Raw genomic sequence first — 21257 nt, forward strand, 5'->3', positions numbered from 1 at the left:
CTTTTCTCAGGTCTTTCAATACAATACCACAATTTTATTGCTAAAGTAATACTGAAAACTCTTATCAATGTGTGTTCATGGTGTAGCATGTATGGACAAAATGCTATTTTATTAGTGCAGTTTTATATATAGGAGGTATAAAGGATAAATATATAAAGTTCTATAAGGGATAAATATCAACATCATCTCCCGTATTGACTCCATTTTGGCCCTTGAGCTCCAGAACAACAACAAAAGAGCGTCAAGCGACTACGTGACGGCATGCTTACAGTTCCCCTTAGCTTGCCTGCATATTTTATGGTTTATAAAGTATGGATTGAAGTTCTGCCAGTTCCATTTGGAAAATTCCACTCAAGAACCAGAATTGAAAGTAAACAGGCTAAAACTCTTGTTGAACTGTTTAATTAGTACTCACCCCTTGTTGGGTGCAGGGATTGTGCAATGATGGAATGACAGACTGCCAAAGTCTATTAAAGAAGAATCAAGCTTTATTCCAGAGGAAAAAAATCACCATGGGGCACACAAAGCTTATCAGCTAGAGCTGTGACCACAGCCAGAGATCAGGCTTCTTCGCTGTGGCCAGGGGGGCTGGTTTTGAACCTCCTCTTATAGTAAAATCAAGCACCAGCTGTGGATCAAAGAGCTTTTACAACCTCGAGGTCAGGCTTAAAGTTACATTACATTTTAAGTTTTACTACCTTTGGTTATAGGATGTTATCTTATGATGTTTGTGAAAGTCTGTGGCTGACACAGTCACTTTTCATTGTCCCTGAAAAAATGCAAGGCAGAGAGTAGAGTCACATAGGTGGACAGTTAAAAATTAATGAAATATAAGCAGAGGGCCCCATAGAGGCAATAGTTAGAATAACCTTTGCAGTACCTGCCTAGCTGGGAAGCTGGGAGGCAGGACACAATTGTTAAAAGTTGACCTCTGTACACAGTGACTGCCAGGATGTCTGCTCTTAAGGCAGAAAATGTTTGTTAAAGGTTAACAGTGGCTGCCAGCTTTATTTTTTTTCCTCCCAAAATGTGTTTGGGCTTACAACTTTATATTTCTATATTCCTGGACCAGACCCTTTGTTTCTATATCTATTCCTGGACTCTTCAGTAGTAACGTTGTACTTTTTCTCAGCAGGGTTTCCTTGTCTTGAAGTTCTAGGGTTCTCATGACATCAGACAAGATCATGTTCTCATGACAAGAGGCAGCAGCAGCCTCTCGGCACTGGTCGTACCACACCCGTTCCCGAGAGCAGAGCAGAGAGCTGCTTTCGCTTTCACGGGGATTTGTTATCACAGTCGCAGAAGTGAAACCAAGGCAGCTGTTTCTAGTAAAGAAATTTTTTTAACTTTTTTCTGTTTTGTTTATTGTTTTTTTTCCAGATACGGTTTCTCTGTAGCTTTGGAGCCTGTCCTGGAACTCGCTCTGTAGACCAGGCTGACTTCAAACTTACAGAGATCTGCATGTCTCTGCCTCCCGAGTACTGGGATTAAAGGTATGTGCCACGACCATCCAACTTCAGTAGAATTTTACTCTGAGCAATAGAACTACTGTGTCTTCAATATAATTAAGGGGGAAATGTCTACAATTGGTCATTTCTTCCAAAACTACTGTGAGTCACCATGCCACATTAACACAATAACTCTGGGAGCCCTTCAAGTCCCTTCTGGGTGAGATGGATAGATAGAAGGAAAGAACAAGCTACTTCACCATTCTGTACTCCAGTTCTGTTGGCTGTAAAACAAGGATAATTACACAGCCAACCTGTGAAGTTTATTTGGAAATTAAATAGCATGGTATGTGTAGAGCTCAAAACAGTATCTGGCATGTAATGAAAGCTTGGTGGTTGTTAATATCTATTATTTTAATAGATAATATTTGAAATTAAATGATATTTAAATGAAATTAATGTCATTGACTTATATGAGGGGTAATAGAAAGATAATACTGTATGTATTGTACAATAGAAAACATTGCCCCTGTGTCATTGGCGTGGGGTCACAACAGAGGCAAACTTGTAAGTGTGTAAACTGAGAGTCTCAATCTCAGATGTATACACTAAAGACATGACTGCTCCAAGGTGTAGTGAAGCAGATGGTTTTTACTGTAGATGTGAGGGAGGGAACAGTCAGAAACATCTGGAGGAATCCAGAGTAGAAAAAGGAAGTAGTAGACTGGGCCTGGTCAGGAGCAAGCAAGAGCAGTAGAGTGAGAAAGGAAGGAGAGAAGAGAAAGAAAGTGTGGGCCAAAGAAAGAGTACATACAGCCATTATAGCAGGATTATAAGGAGAAATGAGTAGGGGGTAGGCATAGAAGCCCATGAGCTGGAGAAGTTTGGAGTGGAGGGTGAGAAGAGCCAGGATGCCAGCATGGACCCTGAAATGTGTACTTATGCTACTGAGAGTTCATGGAGGCCAGCATGTGTTTTGGTATACACAGGGCACCACAGATAACCACTTTGTTGTAGGAAGCTGCTTGTTTACTCCTGCTTCTCAGACTCAAAATAACTACTCAGAAACTATATTATTTAAATCACTGCTTGGCCAATCACTTAAATGTATTGCTAACCAGCTCTTATATCTTTGGTTAACCCATTTCTACTATTTTATATTTTACCATGAGATTTGTGGCCTACTGGCAAGGTTCTAGTTGGCAGATTGCATATTTCCCCTCTGGCAGCTACATGGAGTCTCCTTACTCTGTCTTTTTTCTACCAGTATTTAGTTTAGTTTTTCCCACCTTGCTCTCCTCTGCCCTATCACAGGCCAATCCAGCTTCTTCATTCGTTAACCAACAAAAACAACACATATACAGGACTTTCCACACTACCACTTGTCCCTTCTGCCCGAGGTAAGGAGGTTGTTTTTTTGGTAAAGGTGAAATAGTTTCACAAGTTTCTGAGGAATGCTTCCTTTTGTTTAAACATCATAATTTGGATCTGTCAGTGAACAGATTGTTATGTTGGAGTATAAGAAGCAGATCAAGAACTAGGTTTTTAGTTTTCCAGGCTAAGCCAGTGGTGAGTTCTTTTTCCTTGTTTTTTTTTTTTTTTTTTTTTTTTTTATAGAGTGATCTTTACACAGAGAGTTTAGGTAAATTCACAAGGTCTGTTCAATAAGAACAAGATTCCTTTGCCTCTTTCTACCTGTCTGAGATTTGTTGAGTGATAAGGAGATGGTGAGGTACCAAATTCTCCCTAGTCTATGTTGAGTACTGCAAAACAATCCACAGGGAAGAATTATAGTTCCTTTTCAGCCTATAAAGTCTCAAAATAATTGGATTCTTAGCCTTAGATGCTGGTACCTGCCTAGAATTCCAGCATTAGGTGGACTAAAGCAGAGAAGAGCATGGATTCCAGGCCATTTTGGACTATGTATCTACGCCCTGTCTAAGAAAACAACAAAAAATTAAAATCCTTCAAAATCCACTAAAGAAAGAGTCATTTTTTCATGAGTAAGTCTTGGTATGCGTAACAACAGAGGGAACCCACATCCATTTCCCTCTAGCTGACCTAGAGGGCCCAGTTTTAAAAATGGCTAGAAAGAACTAACTCAAGTTGTCAGTGGTTGGTCATTCAGAAGCAGGCTGCTCAGGTATCAAAAAAAATCAAGCTCTTCCAAAATACATAATTAAAAGGAAAATGTAACCTTCAGTTCAGACATAGGACTATCATCAAGCTATATCAACTTGTTTTATATTTGAGGTCTTTAGGCCCAAACCGGCCTTGAATTTACAGTCCTTCTGCCTCACCCCTTTCTCCCTGTGTGCTGAGGTTACAGGCAACACCACTCTTGGCTTTCATTTAATATCTTATTCTAGAAATAGTTTCTGGAGGCAGGAGAGTCTCAGCACCAGATGTGTGAACTGCTCCAAGGTATAGTTAAGCAGTGGGTTTTTTTCTTTTATTATAGATATGAGAGAGAGAGAGAGAGATCCTTTCTCTTTCAAGGGATAAAGAGAAAGCTTCCTAGAAGAGGTACCCTTTGAGATGACTCTTGAAGGGATGCACAGGGAATGAAAATTACCCCCATTGGCTCATATATTTGAATGCTTAGTCTTCACAAAGTGGAACTGTTTGAGTATGTCACTGTGGGTGGGCTTTGAGATTTCAAAAGCCCATGTCAAACCCAGTTTCTCTCTCTCTCTTTCTCTCCTCTCTCTCCCTTTTCCTGATGACAGGGATCCAGATGCAAAATTCTCAGCTCCCACTTCAGCGCCATGACTGTCTGTGTTGTGTTCTGCCGTGATAATCATGGATTAACTCTCTGAAGCTGTAAGCAAGCCCCCAGTTAAATGCCTTCTTTTATAAGAGTTGCCTTCGTCATGGTGTCTCTTCTTAACAATAGAATGGTGACTAAGACAAAAGTCTTAGAGTGAGAGACAAGTACACAGGACAAGGTAAAACTCTGTGTTCTTCAAATTCATATTATAGAAAATTGTTTTGAATTTAGGTAAAGAAGACACAGGGTATTGTTTTAGGAAATGTACAGAAGTAGTTCTTAGTCTCCCCTCCAGTTCTTCCCAGGGTTTAGTTCTGTCTGAGTCCTATTCACTCATCAGAGCAGAAGTCCCCTGTGCTGGACACATCTATCTGTGAAGACTCATCATTGGCTGTCTATTGTCAGTGTAGCATGTCATTTGGTAGAGGTCTCCTCTCTTTGTGTTCCTTACTGGAACTTTCCAGAAAGCAGCACTGTAGCTCTTGTCTCCAAATTGCCACGGATGTTCATGCTGTGTTCCTGAGGGTGAGCACTCCATCCCGTTGTCTTCGCACCACATTTCTAGTTATGCTCTGCATGGGACTGTGCCAGGATAAGCATGTGTGAAAGAAATTTTTGTTTGTTTTTTGTTTGACTTAGTTTTCTTGTTTTGAGACAGGCTTTCTCTGTGTAGCTCTGGCTGTCCTGAAACTCGTTCTGTAGACCAGGCTGGCCTCAAATTCAGAGATCCACCTGCCTCTTTCTCCCCAGTGCAGGATTAAAGGTTTGCACCACCACCACCCGGAATGACAAGAAGTTTCAACAAGAGAGTGTGTGTATTATAAGGACAATGTGTAGGTGAATGCAAACAGAACAGTCCCATGCTAGCTCAGAATTGAGTATAATAAAGGGTTCTTTATTTAGAGGTACACTCACAGATCACAGTCCTCTGCATGATCAGGGAACAAGAACCGAATCCAAATCCAAGAGAGCGAGCAAACACGTGCATTTTTGGTACTCAAGGCCACACCCAAAATGGTCCAGCATTTCAAAGGTCATTGGCTGAAGGACTAAGGATTTTCCCTAGCACCTCCCTCTTTTATCTAAATAATAGAGTTTCAAACCCAATATAAAACTATATACACAAAGAACAGATATAAAGTATAAGAATTGAAATTATAACTAGCATAAATAACATTAAGCAAGAAACATGTGCTAAATGTTTCAATAATTATTTTATCCTAAGAAGTCTAAGTCTTGTATTAGAAATGTCTTGCTTAAGTCATCGTTCCAATTTTAGTATATGTGCTGCCGAAGCGAGCACTGTCTTGCTTAAGTCATGAGAGGAAAGTATCTAGTCTTCAACCACATCAAAGACCTGAGAAGGAAGATAATATTACTTGAATAGGCAGGAAGTGCAACCAAGCAGTTTCCAAAAGGTGCAATAAATAACAGAGACAGCAGGCTACCTAGGCAATCACCCAAAGTCTCATTTGCAAAGTTGGAGCAACCAACTTTGGCTAAGGCCTAGAGTAACTGACAGACCATTTTCAGAGGCAGGAAAATTTAATTTTATCCTATCCTGCCAAGGTTTGGCAGTCTTTTGTTGTTGTTGTTGTTGTTATTGTATTCTGTTTGTCCAATACAAACTGTACATTTTGTCAGTGGTCGAGGCCTGAGAAGTTTTTTGCCCAAAGGCCAGTTTTGCCAAGAAGAAAACAAGCTCCAGGTGGAGTGTCTTTGGTGCTCAACATTCTCTCAGGAATAGATTGGTGCTGCCAGGAGCACTGATCTCACATCAACAGAACCCTCAGTTATTTAAATGCCATATTTAATTCTTTGAAGTAGTTGAAGATTACCTATCTATGTGGAATACAAACTCTATGTATCTAAAGAATATGATTAGTCTAACTACAAGTATGGCTGACATGGATAACTATTGACCTATAGTATTTAATACCTATATAACTTAAAGATGAGGACTTCATATTAGAATATTAAACAATCTTTAAACAACTGTGCAGTAAATGAGGAAAATGACCTCAAAATGTAAACAATGTGTAAGTATCTTAATCAGAGGTAGAAATGTACAGTGCACTATGATAAATATATCCTAAAATTGTATCAGTATACAAAAATGTCTAAAGTAGAAGTAGAAGCATGCATTCATACAATATGACAAAATAACTTTGCACAGTATACAAATATTATAAACAAAATAGGATCATATTAAATATAACAAATATAATTTGAATTTGTATCAATATACAAGAATCTATACCAATGTGAATTATCTATAAATAGTAGCTCACAAGTATTCACTCTATTACTCACTGTTATTATGAGTGTGAGTAAGCTCACACTAATCTACCTATTACACCATTCAATCTCCGTTTTTAAAAAAGAAGATCCCTAAGCCTATATAATTTCCACCCCAACCCCCAACCCTATATAATTAGCCCCTAATTGATGTCCCTAACCCTGAGGACAAAGCTTGTTGGAAGAGGGGATGTCGTCTTCTAGAATTACTTTCAGCTGTCATGGGGGCGATGTTCTTCCTATGAGATCCTGTAAAACTAAAATGATGGTTAAGTTTCAAGATTGCTGTCTGGTATCATTACAAATATTCTCTGAGTAATCAGTAGGGTTTTTCTGAAGTTTTTACTTAGAGTTTTGACCAGAACGTTGTAAGAATAAAACCAAAGAGCATATTGGAAATCTGATTTTTTTTAAATGCTAATCTTGTCTCCTTTGGTAGAAGTAAGGAGAGCTGGAGAAAGAAAATAAAAATATCCCCATACAAGAAGACTTTTTTTGGCCCAAAGAAAACTCAGTGAGGCATCATGAAAAATGGATACAGTTTAGCTCACGTTAGGGGAGGAAAAGGATACATGGGCCAGCATCAGACAAGGTAATTTCTGGGTGCTCTCTGTGGAAGGTAAGATTTCTAAGTGCTCAGTTCTCTTAAAAGCAATTTAGTGATGGAAATTTCACAAGACAAAGAACCATAGATGACTAAGGAATCCCGAGAGCAGGAGAAATGGTCTTCTTCAGGAAAGAGCACACCAATTGATTATCCAACACCAAATATTCAGCCTGGAAACCACACACACAAGTAATATTATCCAGACTGAGTTGGTTATATTTATATGGTTGGGGACAGGGACACACACACATGAGAGAGAGAGAGAGAGAGAGAGAGAGAGAGAGAGAGAGAGAGAGAGAGAATCTAACAATAATTAAAGAAAAAACTATGAATTTAAAAGTGCAAAGAGAAGAGGTACATTGGGGGTTAGAGAGGGGAAGCGAAGGAAGCATTATGTAATTATGTTATAATCTCTAAAAGTCAAAAAATTATATGAAAAAATATTTTGGTCCCTTTTTCCTGTCTTTAATTATAAACAAACAAGCAAAGTTTTATGTAGATGATACTCTGTCAAGTTATTTTAAGTGGAGGAAGAATGAAGGATATACATGAATTCTGCTATTTATGTAACACTTAAGTCAAAATTATCTTAAATTTTTTAAATGAGTGGTTAAAACATCACGCTATATCCTTCCCAGAAGGGAGTCACACAGAGCACACAGTGGCCCCCCCAGTGACATCACTCTGTCAGACACGTGTTTGTCTGAGAAAATTGTTATAGATTTAGCATCAATTCAGGCATTCAATTACCATTTTATGGCATATGTTCAGTTTTCCAGAAGGAAAGTGGGTAAGTGGTATCAGTCTTAGTACTTAATCCAACATCGGCACCAAGAACCAGCCTTATCAGTTAGTGGAAGGAACAGTTTGTTGGTCCAGCTTCCCAGTGACAGCCAAAGGGCAGTTTAAAAGCGAGAATCGGCCATATTAGCTCAGTCTATGTATTCAGTCTACTTCTTTGGTTCTTGGCTGCCATTTATTACCTTAAGCTATCAGGGAGATCCTCTGTAACAGGTGAGATCAAGTTGTTTGTGCCTTTTAGGTGTCTTGAACTCAGTCAGTTAAATGTCCTGTGACTTCATTCTTATGTTTGTTTGGTTCCGTTTTTTGTTTTGAGATCAGATCTCACTGTGTAACCCTGGTTACCTGGAGCTCACCATGTAGACAAGGTTGGTCTGAACTTAGAGAGATCTACTTGCCTCTGCCTCTGTGCTGAGATTAAGTGTGACTGTCACCACACCTGGATCCATTCTTAAGTTTCTTATTGTTTTTGTCATTCTTGCATTCCTGTTTGGTTTCTTTCTTTCTTTCTTTCTTTCTTTCTTTCTTTCTTTCTTTCTTTCTTTCTTCCTTCCTTCCTTCCTTCCTTTCTTTCTTTCTTTCTTTCTTCCTTTCTTTCTTTTTTTGACAGTGTTGTACTGTTTTGCACAGACTGGTCTTGACTTCAGGATTCCTCTCTTAGCCTTTTAAATGTTTCAATGAGAATTAACCTTTAAAGTCTGAGCTTGGTATTAGTTCTGATTAGTCTAGGGTTAAACAGCTGTCACTGTAGAATGAACACACAAAATATAATTCCATAGAACATATGTTAGCATGCTGCACAGTTGTTAGGGCCTCTCTACTCAGGACGTCCAGTGCAGTTCCTGTGCAGCTTTTCACTCTCTTTGTTTCTGTTTCATTCTGAATAATTTGGTTGAGTCCCTAGTTTCAGAGGTACTGTGTCAAGCAGTCAGTTTTAAAGATTGTGTTATCTTTGGCTTCAGTTTGTGTATGTCTAGACTGTGGACAACATTTGAAGGTGTTCGTGGGAAAGTCGGAAGTACAAATTAACCCCTGCTGTCTTCAAGTCTGTCAGGCTGGAGAGAGGCACAGCACCAGTTTGAGTTCCAACTGATCACAGCAGCTTTCAGAGCAGTGTTGGTTTTTCCCTTCCAGAGGAGAATAGTAAGAAAGGTTTTAACGACTGATGTACTCCCCATTCCTCCACACCTCCCTAGGCCTTGGGGGTTTGTTTTCTCTGTGTCATAATAAATTTGATGTTCCCATTAATAATTATAACTTGAATTTTTTCAATATTTTGTGGATTTTTGTTTGTTTGTCTTAATTTTCATTTATATCTTTTGTGCAGAAGAGTTGAATGCAAGAGGGACCAGGATTTTGTTTGGTTTTGCTTTTTACTTTTTTCAGTTTTTGAAGCAGGGTCTCTCTGTTTAATGTTCTGGCCATCCTAGAACTCACTCTGTAGACCAGGTTGGTCTCAAATTCACAGAGACCCACCTATCTCTGCCTCTCAAGTGCTGGGATTAATGGTGTACACTACACCCATTTTTATAAGGAAATTCAACAGATAAGCTAGGGGTTGGTCAGGACAAAAATTTCACCTTTTTTCTTTTTCTTCCCATAATATGATTTTAAAATCCACCTGTTGAAGCTGTAGAGATGGCTCAATAGTTAAGAGCACTGGCTATTCTTTCAGAGGACTGGGTTCAAGTCTCAGCACCAACATGGCAGGACACGGCCATCTGTAACTCCAGTTCTGTGGGTTTTGTTGCCTTTTCTGACCTGTATAGACTCCTGCACATACATGGTGCACAGGAACACACCCAGGAAGAACACCATATACAGCATAAAATAATTTTTTAAATTTAAAACCTACCTCTTTTATTCTGATTGTATAATCAGTGATATACAACCTAAAAAATGGCAGTCTTTTCTGGGGCCAGCTTCAATGACTGAACTGCCTTACTGAGAAGTATTGTGTGTCAGGAAGAAGGTGGTGAGGCTTGCAGAATCAAACTAAGCATGCCTAAACCCGAAAGCTGAAAGAGCATGGTAAGTCCAAAGCAAGAGATGCTGATAGAGGATGTTAGCCCTTGCAGCTTCCCATCCCTTCTGAATCAAGTGTACACAGAGGGTAGTTAGAAAATCTATGTGTAAGAAGTTGAAGCTTTCCATGAACAACTTTCTGAACATACCCTCTCTGCATCATAATTAAATTGTACACTAACTGTTTACTTTAAATGTTGTAAGTACCAAGGTTATTCTGTATATTTTACAAGGTGAAGAATAAATTTGTCTTATAAAATATTTATAAACTAATGAAATAATTTTGTTTTTATGTTTTTTCTTTGTAGGCCAAATAGAAAGATAGTATGTTTTCATAAATATGTAAGTATTATTTATAAGCATATTCCCAAGTTTCAATTAATGCAATAATAGCAAACAGATTTTTTTCAGTATTAATGAACATTATAAATTGTGGGGGTTTTATTTTGTTTTTTAGTTTTATATTGTAAAGAAGACATAATGAAGTCACATGTGCTGGTGTTTCTTGCTGTCCAGTACATGATTTTAACCATCATGCAACCTCAGACATGTGGCTCTCTCTACAGGGCTTCCGGTGATAACTTCTACATAATGGAGAAAAGACTCTGACGTGGTCCAGCTTTCCTCAAGGAAATTTCATTACAGCCCTGGAACAATGTAAGATCCCAAGACTCATTGTTATTCTGGGGTTTTGAGTGTGACTATATTTTTCAGAATATTTTTTCCCAACAAATTAATTCAACCACATATACCTTGTTCATGTTTATCCACTGAGTAGTGTCACCTGCTGCAGAACTTGTAGGCCATGAGAGGTTCAAATGACAGAACAGTCTACAAACTTAAATTGTTAATCACTTCACTGCGTCTGTAACACTTCCTGCCCATCATGGGGGGGGCTGCACTGGAGACATTATAATATACTTATATTAGGATGGTATTCTATAAAATGTCTAAATATTAATGAAAGAAACATGTAAAGCCTTAAAACCCCATTTAAGGAGCAATAATTCAGTTAATAAAGTACTGCAACCTGAGTTTGATTCCCAGACACTTTTTTAAAAACCTAGGCATGGCTAGGGTACAGTGGTGCACACTGTTCACTTTTTATTTATTGTTTGTTTGTTTTATTTTTTCAAGAGGTTGTGCACACTTTCATCCCTGCAGAGGCAGGTATATCTCTGTTGGTTAAATAGTCCAAGCCTAGCCTGGTCTACATAGTCATTTCTAAGCCACCTAGGTCTATGTAGTGACTGATCCATCCCCAGGGACTGCATAGTCCCTTCTCCCACAGCCTTCCTCCCTCACCCTATTCCTTTGTCTTAGCCCCCAGCTCCAGAGGCACGCTCTTCCTAGATACCCTAGCCATGCCAACCTGACAGTCAGGTCAACGATTCTCACTCTCCTTCTTACTCTCAATTGCAAATTCCCTAGACTCATCTCCAGCTGTGGAGCAGACCATATACAGAGGTCTGTCATCTCTCTCTCTTCTTCATTCCCTGGAGACTCCATAGGTCCTCTTGGCAGACCCAACTTTTCTCCCTCGCATGGACCCTTTCAGCTCCACCCTTATAGCCCATCCACATTGCTTCATGACAGCCCCCAATACCTAGAAAAATATTCCACAAAGGATCCCCAGAATCCATGCCTAACAAGAACTTAGAAACATTCCCTACTAGGCAACCCACATCCACCACACTCTTCTAAGATCCAGGAAGGACCACAGAAATCAAGGAATGGAAAACCCATCCAACAGAAAGAAGACCAGATATCAACAGCTAGAACTGTAATCATCTCAAACCCAGATGCCTAGGCAGCATTATGAAAACACAATCAATAACAACAAGGACAGTATGTCTCCACTAAGACCAGAAAACATAATATGCCCCAGGAAATGCAATATAGCTGAAGCAAAAGACAAGGACTTCAAAATAACAATTATGAATATGTTCAAGGGTCTTGTCTTAGTCAGTATTCTACTACTGAGAAGAGACACCATGACCATAACAAATCTTATATGGAAAACATTTAACTGGGGCTTACTTACATTTTCAGAGGTCTAGTTCACTATCAACATGGCAGGAAGCAGGCAGATATAGTGCTGAAAAGGGAGCTGAAAGTTCTACATTTAGATCCACAGACAGCAGGAAGAGCCTCTGGGGCTTACTTGGGCATGTGAAACCTCAAAGCCCACTCCTAGTGACACACTTCCTCCAATAAGGCCACACTTACCCCAATAGGGCCACACCTCCTAATCCTTCCATGTAGTACTAATCCCTGATGAGCCTATGGGGGCCATTCCTATTCAAACTACCCACAAACCTTAAAGACGATATGAATGAATCCCTTAAGGAAGTCTGTGAAAACACATACAAACCGTGGAGCAAAATGAAGAAAATAATTCAAGGCATGAAAGTAAAAAGGAATCGTTAAAGAAAACCTAAACTGAGATGAAACTGGAAATGAAAATTTTAAGAACTTGAAAAGGAACCTCAGAGGCAAGTTTCACCAACAGAACATGAGAGATGACAAAGAGAATCTCAAGTGCTGAAGACAAGATAGAAGAAATGGATACCCTAGTCAAAGAAAAATGTTAAATCTAAAAAATCCCAGGCCAGAAAACATACAGGAAATCTGGAACACTATTAAAGGACCAAATCTACACAGAATAAGAACAAGAAACCCATGGCAAAGACACAGAAAATATTTCCAACAAAATTACAGAGGAAAATTTCCCTATTCTAAAGAAATGCTTATCCAGATCAGAAAAGAAAGTCCCCATGACACATAATAACAAAACAATAAATGTACAGAACAAAAAATAAATTTTAAAAGCTGCAAGGGTAAAAGACAAAGAACCGTTAAAAAAAAAAAAAGGCATACCTATTAGAATAACATCCTACTTTTCAATGGAGACTCTAAGAGCCGGAAGGGTCTTGATAGATGTTTTACAAACTCTAAGAAACCACAGATGCCAGTCTAGAATGCTTTACAGAGCAAAACTTTCAATCACAATAGATGAAGAAGGAAAACCATTCCATGATAAAAGCATATTTAAGCACCATATATCTACAAATCCAGCACAAAGAAGGCACTAGAAGGAAAACTTCAGTTGAATTAGCCACACTCAAGAAAACAAAGAAATAAATAATCCCAGAACAGTAAATCAAAAGATGGTGTGGAGATCCATACCACACAACAAAATCATGGGAGTCAACAAAATCATGGGAGTCAACAAACACTGCTGCTCATTGATAGCTTTCAAAATCAGTGGTCTCAATTCTCCAATAAAAGACACAGACTAACAGTCGATTAAAAAACAGGATTAATCTTTCTGTTACATACATATATTCTTTGAATATATTTTGAATATTCTTTGAATATATGTCTATTGAAATTTAAACTTTCCATTTAGTATAAATAATGCTTAAGTTTTCCACGGTGAACAATAAATTTTCCTACAGTAATCTTTGAAGTTGCTAGGAAGAAGATGGGGCTCCACAACAACAATTCCACCTGGTTCATATCATGTAATTTAACTGATAGCACCACTTAAAGATTGACTTTGAACTGCAAACTTCTCAGAACAGTTTCGAGGTGGCTAGCTGATATGATCCAGCCTCACAAACCACTCAAGCCAGGACTTGAGACAACCCTGCATTTTCCTGTGATGCATAGATTGAATGATACAGCTACCTCTCTCAGGACTTAACATAGCAAATGTTTTTAAGCAAAGACATATTTTAGGTAGACAGGCCATTTTCAAACACTCAGAGATCTACAGAATATGACATTTAAACTGTTTTAATAATATAGGCTCTTTTTTATGACAATGAGACATGTCTGCTCTTGGCAGCATCAATCTGCTTCAGGAAAAATAATGGGCATAGAAGAAACTCCACATGGAGTTTACTTTCTTTGTGGCAAAAGTAAGCCACTGGACAAGAAAATGTCCCTGTCTCAATTGCTGGTAGTAATCTGTCTTAATTAGAGAAGCAGGACACAAAATGCCTTTCTTCACAGAAACGTCTGTCAGATATGCTAGGCCTATAGGCCAAAGATGGGAACCCCGTTTTTGCAGAGGAACTTTGGGTGACTGTTCAGGCAGCCAGCTGTTTCTGTCATTTCTCACATCTTTTGGAAGCTGCTTGCTTGGTTAATATTATTTCCTTTTTGGGTCATTGATGGAGTTGAAGACTAGATAGTTATAATTAAAGTTTTCCTTAGTTATGATAAAAGATAAATTAGATATAAAACTTTAGACTTACAAAGATAGGATAGATGATAGCATATTTTCCTTAATTTGCCAAATATAAATACTGTAACTATAATTCTTAGTTGGTAACTGTTTTATATATGTAATTTTACTATGCTAAAATTAAAACCTTCCTTTTAATTAGATAGAAAAGAAAAGATGATGTGGGATGTCCTTCTGTATATGTGTTACTTTTACCGGCTGATGAATAAAGCTGTTTTGACCAATGACTTAGCAGAGTAAAGCCAGGAAGAAAATCCAGAGATACAGAGAGAGAGTAGGTGGAGTCAAGTAGACACAAGCCAGCAGCCTTGGGAACAAGACGTGTAGAAGATGAGGTTAATTTAAGATGTAATAACTGCTAGAAATATGCCAGAGTCATTGGTCAAACAGTGTTGAAATTAATATAGTTTCTGTGTGATTATTTGGGTCTGGATGGTCATGAATCAAAATTGCAGTGTCTGTTTACAGGCTACAGAATAGAAAAAGATTTTTACCCACTATACATTTGACAGAGGGTTAATATCTAAAATATATGAAGAACTAAAAAAGTTAGATATCAATAAAACAACCCAATTAAAAGTGGGGTACGTATGCAAACAGAAAGAGCTGACAAAAGATGATTCACAAATGACTGAAAAACACTTAAAGAAATGTTCAACAGTCCCAGGGTGCTTGTGCCAGTCAGATTTGTTGACTTTGAGGAGGCAAGGCACCCCAGAGAGTGCAGATCCCCACATTATCTTATCCATGGGACCCATAACATAGCTGTGTCTCCCTTTGGTGGGTAGTGAGGTAAAGGAGTTCTTGTATTAACAAGGTTGGCCTCAAACATTTGTGCTCAGATGACTTCTTCCTCCTTCCCTGAGTACTGGGACTATGGGTGTGTGTTCACCACTGTGCTTGGTTCTCTGAATTTTATGTTTTGTGTTATAAAGTAAGTATTAGTATCCTTTCGCTTTCGGACGTCTCCTCGTTGGAGGCAGGCATGGTGGGCTGTAATCCCAAGACCGTTAGTTTTCTATTATAAAAATTCATAAAAGAATCATCTGAATTTTAAAAGTCTTCATCTGTAAGGCGAAAGATTGAAAGACTATTAAAACAATGCAAATCCTTTATAAACTAAACAGAACCTAAATTAAGTGAACTCTATTGTTCTGTGCTGTGTGATATGACTATACAATTCAGCATCCAGCCACACAATCCACCCCTTCTCTTCACGACTTCTAGGAACCAGAGCTTTTCTGTGTATTCAGACTGGCCCTGAACTTTTGATCATCCTGCCTTGGCCTCCAAAGTCTTGGAACCCAAAACTGACACTGCTTGAATGACCCAGAACCTGAGACTAAATAGCCCTGGGACATAGGGTGAAACTCTACTAGTTCAAATCAAACGGCTGCTGATGGCTTCCTGCTGTACTCACAGATCAGGGCCTTGCTCAGCCATCATCAGAGAAATGTCCTCTCGCAGCATGGAAACAAACACAGAGACCTACAGCCAGACATGCCCAGCGGTAGATGACCAACACAAAAGAACTCAATGACGTTTTTGGAGATTGTTTATCTCATTATGCTTTATCAGGACTTTTAAATATATATTAGTGGTCCCTTATGTGTGTATTATGGCTTCCGGATTTGTGTTTTTATGGGATTCCTGTTTGTACAAACATGTATATCTCTGTGTCTATATGTGTGTGATTTCTTTGGCTCTTTTTCTTCTGTTTGTTTGTTTGGCTTGTTATATTTTTGTTTATTTTTATTTTATCTTAGAGAGACAGAGAGACAGAGAGACCCAGTCTTATTGGACGCACTTGTAATCTGGATAGGTAGAAAGAGGTAGGTTCCGGGATTCATTATTTAGCCAGCTAACCTAATCTGCTTGATAAGCAAGGCCAGTAAGAGAGTCTGTCTCTAAAATAAAATAAGCAGAGTACCTAGGAGACAGCACACTAGGTTGTCCCCTGGCCTCCACACACACAGACATTTAAATGCATTTACACATGCACACAGACAATTTTATTCTCAGTGATATTTGGAGTAGAAGGTAGTACCACAAACAAGCTTGGACTTTTCTTTTTATGAGACCCTTAAGAAATTTGCATTGCTTCCAAACTTGCTTTGTAGCCCTGATAACCTGGATCATACAAAGAACACAGCTTCTGGAAGTGAACCAGCAGCTAGAGGTCACTCAACAAGTGAGGAAGACACAAGTTTGATACCCAGCACCACATGAAACTAGGCAGACTCCTACAGTCTTGGTCACGATATCTTCTTCTTCCTTATCCCAATTGTGGTCCCACAGTATGGCTCCTATTGCTTGAAGGAATAAATTAACCTTAAGAGACGATTACTACACTGCAAGATATGTTTTTTTTTCTATTGACGATTGCCCTTCCTCGAGATATTAAACTCTTTATTCCAAAGATTAAGAGAATAATTTATGCCTGTGCCTTAGATATGTAATATGTATGTATATGTAGTTTGTAATATATATATTGTTATGTATATAATGTTTGTATATATAAAGGCAAACTTTTTTGTTTTGCTTTTTTGGCTTTATTTTTTCTTTGGTTTTGTGAAACAGGGTTTCTCTGTGTAACAGCTCTAGCTGCCCTGGAACTTGCTTGGTAGACCAGGCTGGCTTTGAACTCACAAAGACCTGCCTGTCTCTGCCTCCCAAGTTCTGGGATTAAAGGTGTGCACCACCATCTTCTGGTTTATAAATACTAACATTTTAAGGATCTTTTAAACCACTACTATCCCTTTATTTTTTTTTGAAAGTAATTTTATTAAATTATAAAAGTTTCCATTTCCGCCTCTCTTCCCAACACCCTCCCACTCCCCCCACTCCCTCCCCTCCTCCCTCTTCGTCCCTTAGGGCAGTCAGGGTTTCCTGCCCTGTGGGAAGTTCAAGTTCCTCCCCCCTCCCTCCAGGTCCAGGAAGGTGAGTATCCAAACAGACTGGATCCCCAAAATCCAGTGTATGCAGAGGAAACAAGTCCCAGTGTCATAGTCAATGGCTTTTCAGAAAGACTTCAGGCCAGCCACATTCAGAGAATCCGGCCAAATTCAGAGAATCTGGTTAGATCACGTCCTCGTTCAGTCCCAATCCAGCTGGCCTTGGTAAACTCTCATTAGATCCGTCCCCTTGTATCAGTGGGTGATAGCATCCCTCGCAGTCCTTATTTCCTTTTTCATTTTCTTCGTCCTTCTGCTCCTCATTTGGACCTTGGGGGGCTCAGTCCGGTGCTCCAATGTGGGTCTCCGTCTGTATCGCCATCCTTCGCCAGATGAAGGATCTATGGTGATAAGCAAAATATTCGTCAGTATGGTTATGGGCCAAGGCCAGTTCAGGCACCCTCTCCTCTGTCCAGAGAACAATCTGGGGATCTCTCCTTGGACCTGGGATCCCATATATAATCAAGTCTCCTGTAAACCCTAAAATGACTCCCTTAGTTGAAATATATTCTTCCCTAATCCCATATTCATCCTTCCTCCCTCCCCCCCCATCCCGGTCCACCGAGCTTCCCCCATTCCTCCCCTACTCCCTTCTCTCTAACCCTCTCCCCTTCCAACAACCCTCCCTCCCCCATGCACCCGAGGGGAACACTCATCCATTGTTGGTGGGAATGCAAACTTGTGCAGCCACTGTGGAAATCAGTGTGGCGGTTTCTCAGGAAACTGGGAGTCAACCTCCCTCAGGACCCAGCAATTCCTCTCTTGGGAATATACCCTAGAGATTCCCGAACATACTACAAAAGCATTTGTTCAACTATGTTCATAGCAGCACTATTTGTAATAGCCAGAACCTGGAAACAGCCCTCAATAGAAGAATGGTTAAAAAAGGTGTGGAACATATACACATTAGAGTTTTACTCAGCGGTAAAAAACAATGACATCTTGAATTCTGCATGCAAATGAATGGAAATAGAAAACGCTTTACTGAGTGAGGTAAGCCAGACCCAAAAAGAGGAACACGGTATGTATTCACTCATAAGTGGATTCTAACCATAATTAAAGGTCTTTGAGCCTATTATTCGTGATCCTAGAGAAGCTAAATAAGAAGATGAACCTGATGAAGATTATTTAGCTATCCGCCAGGAGGTAGGAAAGAGACAAGAGTCCCAGGTAACTACTATCCCTTTAAAACAAGCAAAAAAATAAAAATAAAAACAAGTAAACAGGCAGGTTTTTCAGGATTCTTATTAAACCAGGTCTATGCAAGAGAAAATCCTAAGTATTTTTTTGGTTTGGTTTGGTTTGGTTTGGTTTGGTTTGGTTTGGTTTGGTTTTTTCAAGACAGGATTTCGCTGTAGTTTCAGAGCCTGTCCTAGAACTAGCTCTTGTAGACCAAGCTGACCTCGATCTCACAGAGTTGCACCTGCCTCTGCCTCCCAAGTACTGGGATTAAAGGCGTGCACCACCAGCGCCCAGCAAGAAAACCCTAAGTATTTTTAAATTGTCATTTTGAAAACCTACTTTGAGACTTACAGAGACATTTTAGAGTTTACAGATCATCTTTATGGAAACACATTGTCCACATCTATAGTTCGAAATTATTAGGCATTTACAGCTGGTATTTTATTTACACATTCCTTAGAGTTAGGTGATGCTCCAGGTATGGTGGAAGAAATTTTGTTAATTTTGTAAAGTCTAATGTAAACCTGTAGTCTCCTCATGGTTTCATGATTAGCCGTACTGGTGAGTGATAATTATCTGAGATGGACAGTCTCATGGTTTCCCTTGGTAATTCATTCATCTCTTCAGTTATGTCTTCATGTGCTCCTTTTATAGGACATTGCTTGGCAAAGCTAGGAGGAGCACCATGGGATTCCACAGCTTCCTGTTTTAAAAGCTGTCATGAGAGTGCCTTGTAAAACATTGTCTTTTTTTTTCTTTTTGATTGGGAGTTATGTGTCCTAAAATTAGTAGTACTAAGTTCATTACTATTATTCATTATGGGATATCATGTGAGAGTAATCATCAGTGGCACTGGGGTCTCTAATCCCACAATTTGATATGTATGCAGACTGCTTGTATGCATTCTCAATCCTGACTTATTCCTTCTATTCTTGTTAATTCCTTATTATCCTTATGATCTGTTTTAATGATAGTAAACTGGTTACCAATATCTATAACAGATTTTCTTTTTTTTATTAAAATATAAAAGTTTCCATTTTTGCCCCTCCTCCCAACACCCTCCCACTCCCCCCACTCCCTCTCGTCTTCCCTCTCCATCCCTAAGAGCAGTCAGGGTTTCCTGCCCTGTGGGAAGTTCAAGTTCCTCCCCGCTCCCTCCAGGACCAGGAAGGTGAGTATCCAAACAGACTGAATCTCCAAAAATCCAGAACATGCAGAGGAAACAAGTCCCAGAGTCATTGTCAATGGCTTTTTAGAAAGACTTCGGGCCAGCCACATTCAGGGAATCCAGCCTCTTCCAGAGAATCTGGTTGGATCACATGCTCCTTCAGTCCCAGTCAATTGGCCTTGGTGAACTCTCATTAGATCAGTCCCCTTGTATCAGTGGGTGATCGCTCCCCTTGCGGTTCTGATTTTCTTTTTCATGTTCTTCCTCCTTCTGCTCCTCCTTTGGACCTTGGGGGGCTCAGTCCGGTGCTCCAATGTGGGTCTCCGTCTGCATCGCCATCCATCGCCGGATGAAGGTTCCCTCTGATCTTGCCCTCCCTGCTCACGTTCTTCTTCCTTCTGCTTCTCGCTTGGGCCTAGGGAGTTAAGTCCAGTGTTCCAACGTGGGTCCCCGTCCCTATCTCCATCCATTGCCAGACGAAGGATCTCTCTGGGAAAAGCTCCTCAGCAGTACCACAGATTTTCAAATAGCAATTTTTATCAAAAAATATTTGAATTATAAGTTAATATACCTTATATATAACATAATTTATCTCCTGAAATTCAATCTACCATTCTGCAAAATGCAGTTATCACTTTAGTAATTAAATTATTATAGTTAAATTCCTATCCAAAAGACTTCTACAAAGACATTTTCTTTTTATTAGGCACACTAGGTCTTTGTTTATAAGTTATTATAGGCTCATCTGTAGAATGCAGTAAGACAAATCTAGTCCTGTGTGGTGACTTGGAGTAGCTACCAGGATGTTACCCTATGACAGTACAGTCAAAGAAGTTTGATGTTAGCTTTTGACTTTGACCACACTGATCAATGCGTAAAGGTGCTGAATCTGAGAATCCCAGGTTTAGATGGTGAATGTCACAGAACCACATGCCTGATGTATAAACTCTTGGCCAAGGCTCTCTACTCTATCAGGGGCATGCAATCCTTACTTTGCATGATAAGAGAGCCATCAGAAGTCCATTCAATATGCAGTCCTACATCGGGTACTTTGGGGGTATTTATAATAGGTATATAACCCCATTCTGATTGGTACATTCTTGTGATTGTAGCGACCCAGAATGTAGCCTAAGTCTGAATGTATCAAGTGTCTTTCAAGACAATTGGGTTGTATAAATGAAATCCTATTCTTTGAGTTCAGGATTGACTGTTGATAAACATTAATCACTGTATATTTTTATACCTGATCCATTACACTAGATGCTTATGATAGTATCTTGATTATTGTTATTTTTTTTTCCATTGGCAGGTTAGTTGAGCCAATTTCTCATATCATTGTAGTACCATCCCATGCCACTAGGGGATGCACTTACTCCAGATACAGCTCATCTATGTTAGCAAGTGATTTTAGAGTTGGGGTTTTCTGCATAAGCGATCAGTCAGTTTCCAGCAGGTTAATTGCCCCAAATAATGTTAAATTGTACCCACAAGTGTGAGGAGTTTGGTTTTACTTCTAAACATACCCATATCAATTCAAAGTTAGTCAATATAGAGAGGTATGTAATATGGGAGGTGATAGATGTTATGAATATATTTTATTACCTTTGGTTAATAAAGAAGCTGCTTTTGGCTAATGGCTTAACAGAGTAAATCCAGGCAGGAAATCTGGGATGTAGAGGGAGAGAGAAGGCAGAGTCAGGGAGGCACCATGTAGCTGCCAAAGGAGAAAGATGTTCTGGAGCCCACTGG

At 39.3% G+C, this 21257-nt stretch overlaps 1 long non-coding RNA gene across 3 annotated transcripts; it reads left to right on the forward strand.

The window, feature by feature from the left end:
• Window positions 1-1189: 1189 nt before the first annotated feature.
• LOC125394083 (uncharacterized) lies at window positions 1190-16747 on the forward strand. Of its 3 annotated transcripts, none has more exons than XR_007230085.3 (6): window positions 1190-1493; window positions 2763-2848; window positions 4178-4271; window positions 10258-10291; window positions 10516-10606; window positions 15432-16747. It is a non-coding gene; the product is annotated as an uncharacterized LOC125394083 (long non-coding RNA). The 3 variants fall into 3 exon arrangements; XR_007230086.3 differs by having other exon boundaries at window positions 16325-16747; XR_015735738.1 differs by lacking the exon at window positions 2763-2848 and having other exon boundaries at window positions 16325-16747.
• Window positions 16748-21257: the final 4510 nt, after the last annotated feature.

The sequence above is a fragment of the Myodes glareolus genome, chromosome 20 (genome assembly GCF_982192425.1).
Source record: "Myodes glareolus chromosome 20, mMyoGla1.1, whole genome shotgun sequence".
Lineage (NCBI taxonomy): Eukaryota > Metazoa > Chordata > Mammalia > Rodentia > Cricetidae > Myodes > Myodes glareolus.